Raw genomic sequence first — 12,152 nt, forward strand, 5'->3', positions numbered from 1 at the left:
TACTTAGGGTGTCGTATTGCTCCAATCCATACCCTTTCGGGTGATAATAGAACTGCCAAAATAGTAATTAAACACTTGGGCCACGATGTCAATGGTACCATGTGGATTTCATCTACTTCCCTTAAGGTGAACTCCCACCCTCTCACACTAATAATGCCAAACAATGCATTAATGCATCATTACTTACACATATAATTCGTGCATATCTCCATTTCTTAATTAAACATTTATGACTACATGATAGTTTACAAACTCATTTTATAAACCATTTATATATAATATGCTTATATAGATATTTACATAATAAATTAACATTTATTTCACAAAGACTTGTAAATAATCAAATATGTAGATAAACAAGATAGATATTTAGTTACTTTAACCCTTTTATCACTAAGAGGGTTAATGTAGAAATTATTACCCTTCTCTAACTTCCAATTGCTCTGAGAGTATTTAAGCAATAATAATCTACAAGATCCAATATTATATGTCAATTCCTAATTTAACATAGGTACTAAATAGTTCAAATAAGCTATCTTAAACACCTAACTTCTATCTTTGGGCAAATCAAAGTCTTGATAATCTTCCACTAACTTCAAACTCCCATTAGAATTAATCATACCAATTCAAGGTTCCCATAACTCCAAACCTTCCATTTGAAGTTAGGGTTAAACCAAAATCCCAAAACTCATACAATAAACACAATAAAACTACTAATCCTAAATTAATCAACTCTTAACAACCATATTAAAGTCATTAGGTTCATATCAAACCCTTTATTAACTCACAAATCATTTTTTCACATCTCAAAACTAAGAGATATTTGGGTTGAAAAGAAGAGGAGAGAGATATGAAGCTTAACCAAAAGATCAGAGGTCTAATTTAGCTCTAAAGTCCCTCAATATTAAAGCCCTAGCAAAGAAGAAACTCATCCTTCATGTTTTCCCCTTTGTCTTTCTTTCTTTTTTATTTTCTTGATTGAACCCATTTGATTTATTAAAATTGTATGCCATTTGCCGCGGCACACAAGGCCTATGATGAGAATACTTATGCTAACATTTTAGCACCGATACCGTCCTTTCTTCTATCTTATGAAGAGAATTGTTTGAGATGTTACTTCGGTGTTATTTTCTCTTAACACCAGTGCTAAATAATCCTTTCAGAAATTTTCTATTTCTTTCAAAAATATCAAGAATCTTTATCTTTTACATATTGAATTACACCAGTACTGCAAGAACAACACTTGTGTTATGAGCTATCTTCAATGTAACATCAGTGCTAGATCATAATAACATCGGTACTACTTTAAATCTTTGTGCTCTATTTTTCGTATCTCTTTTGAAGGTCAATAGAACTCATCTTTTAATCTTTCTTTTCATCTAAAATTAATTGTGTTCACTCTATATCCTTACTAAATGATATCTAAACTCAATTATCTCCTAGAAGTTTTTCTAGCTGCTAATATTTATTTTGATCACCAAGCTTGCTTTCTGTTATATCAAAACGTATAAACTTCAACCACTTTTGTTGGAAGCATTTAATGTTTTTAGCTATTACTGTACAAAAGAGGAAGTCTCTACCATAAAGCACTGTTCCATTGGCTAGTCCATGAGAGAATTTTAGAGAAGCTCGAGTATTCAAGGAAACTTAAAGCTAAAAGGAAATAGATCACAAGCAACCTCTAACAGAAAAATTTATGAGTCTAACGAATCATTTATGATTATCAACTGTAAATAAGGCTCATTTATGAAACACTAAAGTAAGAGGAACAACAAGAACATTCTGCATTTATTTTGAGTATCAAAGTTTACCTACCTTCTGTGTATTATTTATCGATAAAGAGTTTCATTGATTATATACTTACTCTAAAAGAGAGTTTAAAAGTAACAGTAGTTCATTCTTGAACTTACTCTATTTATCCATATTTTACATCTTCAAAACAAAGAAACTTAAGCTCGAAGACCTTAAGAGGATATATTATTACCTTTGTAAAGGGGAGAGTTTCAGACTTATTGAAAAGTTTGTTTATATATTGTGGCAAACAAGAGCCTAGATTAATCTTAGTAATATAGTTGGAAATCTCAAGAGCTTCCTAGGGACTAAACGTAAACTCAAGTGGTAGGAGTTGAACTAGGAAAAATCATCTGTATCAAGTTCTATCCTTTCAACTCTCGTGATTGGTGATTTCATTCCTTGATCTCACTTATTATTACTGCATTTTATTTAAATTTTTAATTAGCCCAATTCACCCCTCACTTGGGGTATTTACATTTCATTAATCACTCTTTAACTTTGCCATTTTTGGCTTATGTGACATTTACATGAAACCCATGTATAGTATATGTAGGACTTTAATCATATTTGTTAGTATTAATTTGCCTTTAAACTCTTTTTTCAAGAGTGCTAAATACCCTTAAGTATTGTAGAATAAAATTTAATAAATAGTTTAAAATATTAAATATTTTAATATTTAATAATTTAAATATTATTATTTATAAATATCCATCTAAAATTTATAATTTATCTTTTAAATATTAATAGTTCAAAACTAGTTTTATAGAAATTTATAGCTAACTTTTAAATTTTGTGTGAAGATTTGTAAATAATAATAATAATAATATTTATAGATAATAACGTAATAATATGTATGATTAGGACTCTTCTTGAAAGATTCATAATTCTTCTCTTCCATTCCTACATTGGCGATCTATCAGGTTGTGGTTTAAAATTTACATTTTCCTTTGGTGTCCTAGGTAGGTTTAGATCATACCACCCGGTTGGTATTTTGAGGAGCAATTGTTATACAATTAGGGAAATTGAATATTTCATGTAATAATTAAACTTGCCAGATAGTTCACAAATTTATTTGTAAATATTATTATTTACAAATTTTTTCACACAATTTACAAGTCACCTATAAATTTCTATAAAACTAGTTTGAGCTGTGAATATTTAAAAAATAATTTAAACATATCACTTAAACTCTAAAAACTCAGCAAAATTTTCTAAATGTTTGGACAAAATGTTCCAAATTTTTTTAGGTAGCATTTGAATTGGTAAACATAGATTTGAATTTTTGATTTAAAATTTATGTTTAAAATCTAGATATTTAATTTTTTATTTGAATAGTTTTTTAAAAAATTAAATTCAAATTCAAAGACAATAAAATTAGGGGTATGAAAAATGGAAATGGAAATAGAATAAGAGGGTTAGTTGAGCTAATATTTCAAACAATTAGGGTGTTTAAATTGTTAAGAAAATAAAGAGAAAAACATTCTTCATACAACCAAGAGCTATGATGCATGAGTACTGATACGTGTATCATATCCAATACTTCAATATTTTCATTTTTAAAAATATAGGATATGATATGTTTTCGACACGTACATATATATATATATATATAAAATAAAAACATGAAAAATATAATTTTAATTTAGAAAAAATCTAAAATAGCACACATATATAATCCTATAAAATAATATCAAGTAAAATATAATCATTAGTTGTACTTTTATTCTAACTATACCTAATTGTCTATTGCTTAGTCTCTACTAATAATTTTTAACCTAGAGTTTAAATGCCAAAATATTATATTCCTATGTTTTTAAAATTTAAAAAGGTATAATTTTTATCTTTTTATTGTATCTAACACTTATTTTTAAGGAAAATATAATCTTTGATTTTAAAAGAAAATCAAAAAAATATATTAGGAATAAAAAAGATTAATATCACAATATTTAGCAAAATTTAATTTCTTAAAAATATTTTTGAAGTATTGGCTTTAAAGTACTAACTCCCAATATAAAAGTATCAGATACTTATCGAGAATAAAAAACATTTTAAATTAAAAAAATATTTCAATACTCTACAAATACATATAGAAGAAGCATCAGCGAGTATCTCCAATATTGATACTTGAGGCAATTTGAAGTATCGTTACTTCATAAATCAAGAGCAATATGCTCATACAAAATCATTAACTAAGAGCATCAAGCTCAAACTAATCAACCCTTAACTAAAGGGCGATGAATAACCCCCAAACTATGGGGATTAATCATGAGGGATTATAATGAACTTACCCACTTTAATGTCTAACCTTCAACCATAAATATAAGTTTACCTATATAACTAGTTATGATTAACAACTAACCGTGATTAACAATTAATCAATATCCCAACATAAATCATTTAAAATTACAGGAAAAACATAATAAAATATGGATTTGGGTCAAGATCATATCTAAATTCATAAATTTTTATATATTCAAGTGATGAATGTGGATCAAATCTAAATCACCTTATGTTCAATTGTAACATTAATTATTGGAAAGCAATTATAAAATCAATCATTCAACACATTAGAAGGCAATAGAGTAGCCAATGACTTTATAGTCTAATGCCATGTAAGTTTTCCCTATAAGTGCAAGATTACAAGTTTGATCTCGCTTATAATCTCAAGTTGTTAATGCCCATCCCTCTATTTTTTTTAAAAAAAGAAGGTGATAGAGTAATATGCTATGAACTTCTCAACTTTGCTGGTGATAATTTTAAGGATTGATGGAGCTTTAGTGTTAATTCTTTGCTCAATGGTGAATAGGTAAAGTGAAAAGAAGAAAAAAATCCTTCCTTTTTTTCCAAAAGCAAATTAGTTTATCTAGAGAATGCTACTCTAAAATTGTTTGTCCTAACACAAAATGCAAAAGTATTGTCTCAGACTAGAGCTTTAGTGTTTTGGCATTATGTCAATGCGAGCTTGTCATCTCAGACTAGAGGTGGAAATAGGTTAGGCTAGGTCAAGTTTTAGCTAAATAGGCCTGAGCCTATAACATAGGCCTCAAGTTTGAGCCTGTATTCAGGCTTTTTTAGAGGCTTAGGCCTGAGCTTGTGATGGGCCTAGCCTAACATGAAGCTTTTTTAAAGGCTTACTTTATATGTAGGCTTTTAAAAAGGGTTTTGAATTTAGGCCTTAAAATCTTTAAATAGGCATTGAGCCTATCAAAACCTATATTTTTATGTAAGTTTTAAAGCCTATTTAAAGCCTACATATAATTAAAATAAAATTAAAACCTATAATAAATCTAAATAAAACATATTTTAAATTTTTTTTTTGAGAAAATATATTTTAAAAAGTTAAACCCAAAATTTAGTAACAATAGAATGCAACTAAAATGAAATAATCATTGACAAGAAGTTAGCAACAATACAATCCAACAAACAATGTTCATAACCAATTCAAGCAAAAACACACGATATAACTAAAATCTAACAATAACAACAAGACAAGATAGAAAGTAATATCAAGCCATCTAGTACCAAAAGACAACAATACCAATCAAGACTTTAATATAATCTCATCTTGTTCATATGACTCCTACACAATAAAAGAATGAATTGGAAATAAATAACTAATCCAGTACATGTCCAATCAATAATGCAACAAGTATTAAAAAAATAGATTTTACCTTATATTTTCTCTTCAAATCCTTTTTGTGGCGAAGCCAATCCTTGCCAAAAATAAGAACTTCAATAGATTCTTCATTTAATCTAGCACGATATTCATCAATCACCCTTCCCCCAATACTAAATGTGGATTCTAATGCCATAATTGAGATAGGGACAGCTAATATATCGGCTGTCATCTTTGATAAAACTTTAAACTTTACATTATTGTTCTTCCACTACTCTAAGGCATAAAAGGATGAAGAAGAATTAAGAGATGGGATATAAGGATCATCATCAATATATATTTCCAACTCTAATTTGGAAGGAGAAATTGAGTGCCTTTAATGAACCATGTTCAACATTCGTTGCATTCCTTTATCTTTTTGTTGGGCAATAGAATCTGTCAAGGCAATGCCATCAACATTCACTTCATTAGTAGAAGAGGTTGAGTCATCTCTATACAAGTCCATGTATTTAAGATATAATTCCTCCAGTGCCTTTTTCACCTTTTTAACATTTCGCTTAGCCTCGCTTTCTGGTTTATATACCAAGGGAAAACTTATTTCAATAACATTAAATTTGATCCTTGGATTCAAAACACTTACAATAAACATCAATAAGTTGACTTCCCTTAATATTTATCAAATGTTTCTTTCATAGTTACTGTCATCTTACTCATGAACAAGTCAAAATATTTTAATGCATCATCAATCATTTATTTTACCTTATAAACTTCAACAAGATATAAGTTGGAGGTAGGGTATTCACTACCTGAGATAACATGAGTGGCATCATTAAAAACTTCTAAGAGATCACATACCTCCTCAATCTTTTCCCAATCCTCAAAGGATGATGCATAATTATAATGTGACTCTTTTAAATTATAAGTTGAAAAGGCATGCTTAAATTTCATTACAGTGGTCAACATCAAGAATATAGAGTTCCATCTTGTAGGACAATCAAGAACAAGTTTAAATTTTTTAAACCCCTGAAACTCAACTACTTCACAAAAGATTTCAATTTGCATCTGAGACGTTTATAAACTTAACACTTTCACAAACACTGTGAATGATATCTATAATCTTGATAACTCCATCTTGCACCAACAAATTCAAAATATGTGCGCAGCACCTAACATGAAATAGTTGCCTACCAAGAACCAGCTTGTTCTCTTTCAAATTTTACATGCAAGAATCATTATCAAAAGAAATAGAGAATACCTAGTTCTCAATGCCCCATGATCTTAGACATTTGAAAATGGCATTTGCTATATCTATTCCTCACCTTAGAGTGGGCATTTTGACAAAATTCAAAACTCTCTTTTGAAGATTCTAGCTTGCGTTAATAAAATGACCAATAACAACCATATATTCATCTATTTGATGACTCAACTTCCACATGTCTGTGGTAATGCTAACCTTACTCACATTCTTTAAGATATTTTTTATGGTATTCTTCTCAATCTCATACAATTACAAGCAATGATTTCTTGCTATCTTATGAATGATTTTTCTAAAATCTGAATTTGCATATTTGAAAGCCCACATCCAAATTTCATCTTCTACCACACTAAAAGAACGCTCATGCACCATAATAGCACTAGCAATGATTTCTCTCATCTTTTAACTGGAATATTTAGACCCAAAAAAAAAAAAAAGATTGCTTCCTAATTCACTAGATGGGTGAAATTGTAAAGTAGTTTGCTTATTTTGGCAAGAAATAGCCAACTTTCTATGCAAGCAAACCTCTTCTATCTTTTAAGATGGCTACTGTTAGCACTACTCCCAACAGTAGATAGTTTTTCCTTATAATACAAACACATTGCTTTCTTGAACCATCAGCAAGTTGAATTTCTTCAAATTCATTCCATATTGATGAAGTTTTTTGCCCTTTTTTGTGATAACACAATCTTCACCATCTCTATGGAGTTGTTCATGCTATGTGGTAATGTTGTTAGTGTTATTTTTTACTGGATGAGTTGATCTAGTAATTGATGGAGGTGTAACATGATCCTTAAATTGCTGTTCAAGTTGAGCTCCTTGAGGATGAATAGATTCAATTGTATTGTTGTTGCTATCCATTATAACACAACACTACCAAATGGCAACCTAAGAATGAAACTTTAATTATAATTAGAAGTTAATATAATATAATAATATATATAATATAAAAATAATGTTGGAGAGAGTTGAAGACCGAGGCAGCTTTTAATAAATAAGTAAAGAGGCATTTCTTAGTAAACTTTGTTGCGTGACTAATAAAAATTAGATAAGCATTAAAAAGCATTTCAATAAATAACAATATAGATATAACAATCATATATATAAGTAGGAAAAATAGTAAATAACAGTAGTATTATAAAAATAAAAAATAATGGAAAATCAAATAATCATATTCAAAATGGTGGATCAGATATGCAGGGCCATTGGCGAGCAAGTAAAGCATTTCAGTAAACTCACCTAAATATTATAATGCAATGATATGTTATATTATTAGAGGCCCTCAGACACAGCTTAAGGTTATGGTAATATATATTTTGTTAAAAAACTCTTCCTCTTTTCTTTTATTTGTTTTTTTTAAACATCCTTCACCCAATGAAAGGAGCTCACATACTCATCCATGGTAGCGAATCCAGAAATGCACATAGGGGGCAAGATTGATAACAACCTAAAATATGGGAGCTAAAATTGATTTTTTACAAACAAAATTTAAAAAAAAATTAAAGGAGTAGTGAAATTATAAGGTCGAACCAACAACTTGACATTCAAGAGACATAATAATATAAAAGGTGCATTTGTTTCCACTACTTTAAAAATCCCAACTGCAATGGGTAACTTGATGTTTTGATTGTGAGCACCTGCCTTTTGTTTATAGGGTTGACACAAATCAAAACTAATCACTTTTTTTGTCTCAAAATATAAGATGATTTTAAATAAAAAATCACACATGTTAATAAAGTTTATTGAATATACTTTATAACTTTATTTTTTAAAACAAAAATTAAAATTTAAAAAATAACATTCATTTAATACTCCATTTATAAAAAAATATTAGAGAGAGAATATAATAGAAAAGATAATATTAAAAAAATATTATTAATAAAACTTTATTGTTGTTAAAGTGTCTTATATTTTATGATATCAAATCCCCTTAAAAGTGTTTCATACTTTGGGACGAAGAGAGTATAACGAATGACAAATGTTAATGGAGGCAAGACTAGTTTGCTTTATCAACATTTGTGAGTGAACAAATTCCTCCTCCTTCTTGCCCCTAGACGGACATGAAAAACAATTTTAGTGCATTTTGGTTTTCCATTGGTTAAAAGTCAATTTGTTAAAAATTCATTTGACAAAAATTATTTAATAAGAATAAGTTATTATAACAAAATTTGCATTTAAAAGTCAATTTGATAAATAAAATTGTCTAAATTATATAAAGTAAAATGTACTTTTAAATGTATAACTACTAAAAATAACATTGATTTATGACGATTTGCAATTTTTTATACAAATATAATATGTTAGAAATGTTTGAAAGCAAGATAAAAAATTTAAATAGCATAAATTTTGATATGTTAAAAAAATATAAATATAAAGTTTGATATATTGAAAAATATATATAATAAATAATTTAACATATATTAATATTGAACATTAACATGATTCAAAAAATATATATGACAATGTATTTTTGATTAAGAAAAAGTTTAGATGAATTGGGTCCTAGAGACTCACCTAAATCAAGGCATGCCTCTTTGTTTAAATAATGCTAAAAATTTAATATCTAATTATTATTATTATTATTATTATTATTATTATTATTATTATTACTACTACTTAAATGATGATTATATTTTTAATAAATTAACATTATTTTTTAAATAAAAGAATAAAAGGAAAGCATGGTCAAATGCAAAATTAGTTACATGCTCATTAGTGCCCCCAACATTCATTTGCGTTTTGAATGCTCCTATGTCCCACGTTTCAAAATCCACTTTCACAACTTCTTGGATGCACAGCTGGAATGTCCATTTTTTCCCCAAAAAAAATATCCAAAAAATATTCCACATCTCAAAAGTGAGAGCATACTTTTGAAATGTGAAATGTTGGGTACCAAATAAGGTTATTTCTTTCAAAAGTTCCTCTTTTCTTCCCACCCTAATCTACAACAAACACATTATTACTAAATCATGTAAGGTTGGGTTCCCAGCTATGATTCATTGAACGAGTTCAATTTGAACCCCATTCTAATTATGACATGTTTGGCTGGTTGCAGTCTTTGCAGCAGCACAGTTGCAGTTGTGATCCTTTTCACTAGCTATAGTTGAGGTTTTGTGTTTTGGTTGGAGTTATTATTCCTATCATCTGGATTTTGTTTTTGGTTACCAATCCATCTTGTTCCATTCTATCTTCTTTTGTTGTTTTTATATATATATACATACATATATATATATATTGTTACTTACATGTATCTTCTTATTGAAAATAATTTTGTACGAGATACTATTAGATACTAAACATGGATATCTTTTTTAGTGAGGATTTCAACTTTAGTTTATCACCTTTTTGACAAAAAAAAACTATTCTTCTATATAAAATAATTTACAAGCTGAGTATTAATTTTTTTAAAATGTCTCTATTTATTCAATGGATAAAAAGACTTAGCTTACATTGAGTAACATTTAAAAATTGATTAGTATTAATTAGAGGTAGAAGTGAAAAGAGGGAAAAAATTAAATTGTAACTTAAATAAAGATTTCGTTTTATTAAAAAAAAGGGAAATGGTAACTTTTATAGAGAAATTCTTGGATGGACTATATTGGAGTACTACTTCATCCATACTCTATGCAATAAAATTGCCCAAGTGATTGTAATATTTAGTTAATTTAGGCATTGCTTTCTCTTTTGTAAAAAACATTGTACTAATTCAATCAAATAAAATATTATTTATTATTATTTTTAATGACTTTATTTTTGGAATAGAATATCTTTTTAGTTTTTTGTCCTTTATTTCTTTACCATGATCAATGAAAGGATTGATTTATATTTACATTCATTTGACATGATATATTTTTTTAGTTAAAAAACATAAGACTCTTTTGAATTTTGAAGTAGTTGAATATAACCCCTTCATTTTTAAACATTTAAAATTAACCCCCTTAACTTTTAATTATGCTTTTCAAAGCCCTTATCATTAATTACTTTGTTATGTTATTAATAGAGTTTTCCATATTGGATTAAGAAAAGCCACATAGAAGCTTACATAGCATTTTATATAAGCAAATAATAAATGTATAAAAATTATATTAATTTTTAAATATTAATTTTTTATTAGTTTTATTCATTTTTTATTAGTAGTGCATAGTTTTCTTGTGTTAAATGATAAATTTTTATTCATATAATTCTTATTAATGACAATTTTTAGATATTTTATTTTTCATTTGTTTAATATAAATGGCTGTTTTAATTGATAAAAAATAATAAAATTATAGTTTTTCACTTAAGTTGTGTTAATAGTGAATAAAGAGAATAATGTTGCTCAATTAAAAAAAATGAGAGTATCGCCATGTGTGTTAAAAGTAAAAATTATAATTTTGTCCCTCCTTAAATTGTATTAAAAATTTAATTAAAATATTTTTTATATCATGTACTATGTGTATTTGATTAATCTAATATGAGAACTCTATTAATAACATAATGGAGTTAATTAACGGTAATGGACTTTGAAATAAAAAATAAAATGTTAGGGAGTTAATTTAAAGGAGAGGAGGCCATATGAAATTGCTTCAAATTTTAAGAAATTTTATGTATTTTAACCTATTTTTATTAGATAGTATATAAATAACTAGTGTACTCGTTCGTATAAAAATTTCTCTTTTTACCAAAACTTGCCTCCTCCTAAATTCTCCCTCCAATCCAAAATGCTATGAGGCATCCAATCCACAATATAAAGCATTGGAAATTAATTCTAAAAAAATTTAGTTGAAATCTTAATTTTTTTTAAAAAATTGTATACCTTTTTAATTATACCCTTGTTAGATGCCTTAATAATAACAATTAAAATTTTAATAAACCATTTTTTCAAAATAAATAATAAATAAAATAAAGGTGTAGTGGCTAAAAAAATTAATTAACACTACACAATGTCTTGTATTTTAAATCAAGTATACTCCCTCATATTTATATTATGAGACGTTTTTAACCATTTTATTAAAATCATGTAAAAGCAATTAAGTAATTAATTTTATTTAAAAATAGAATAAATTTTTAATATTATCCTTATTTAAATAATTTTTTTAAAAATTTGCATTATATTCTCTTTCACAATTAATAAGTTTAAATAGGAGTAATATTAAAAAAATGTGATTAATATCCTATCAAGTAAAGGTAATATTAAGAACCAAAAAAATCATTCTAAAAGGCAACCTATAATAAGGATAGGAAGGAGAAGCCTTTTAATAATGTCCAATATTGTTTAAGATGAGGGACTAATGTAATATACTTTGTCTATCTCAAATTATAAGAAAATATTAAAAGAATTTTATTATCTCAAAATATAAAATAATTTGACAATAATATTTGTTTAATGATATTTTTTTAATATTACCTTCAATTAAAGAGATAATTGAAATGCTTATAAATTTAAAATTATATTAAATGAAAAATATTTTTAAAAATTTATATTTATATTTTTAAAAAAGCAAGTTA

Source organism: Prosopis cineraria, unplaced genomic scaffold (genome assembly GCF_029017545.1).
Source record: "Prosopis cineraria cultivar Desert tree isolate PC_DT_omini unplaced genomic scaffold, ASM2901754v1 PC13, whole genome shotgun sequence".
Lineage (NCBI taxonomy): Eukaryota > Viridiplantae > Streptophyta > Magnoliopsida > Fabales > Fabaceae > Prosopis > Prosopis cineraria.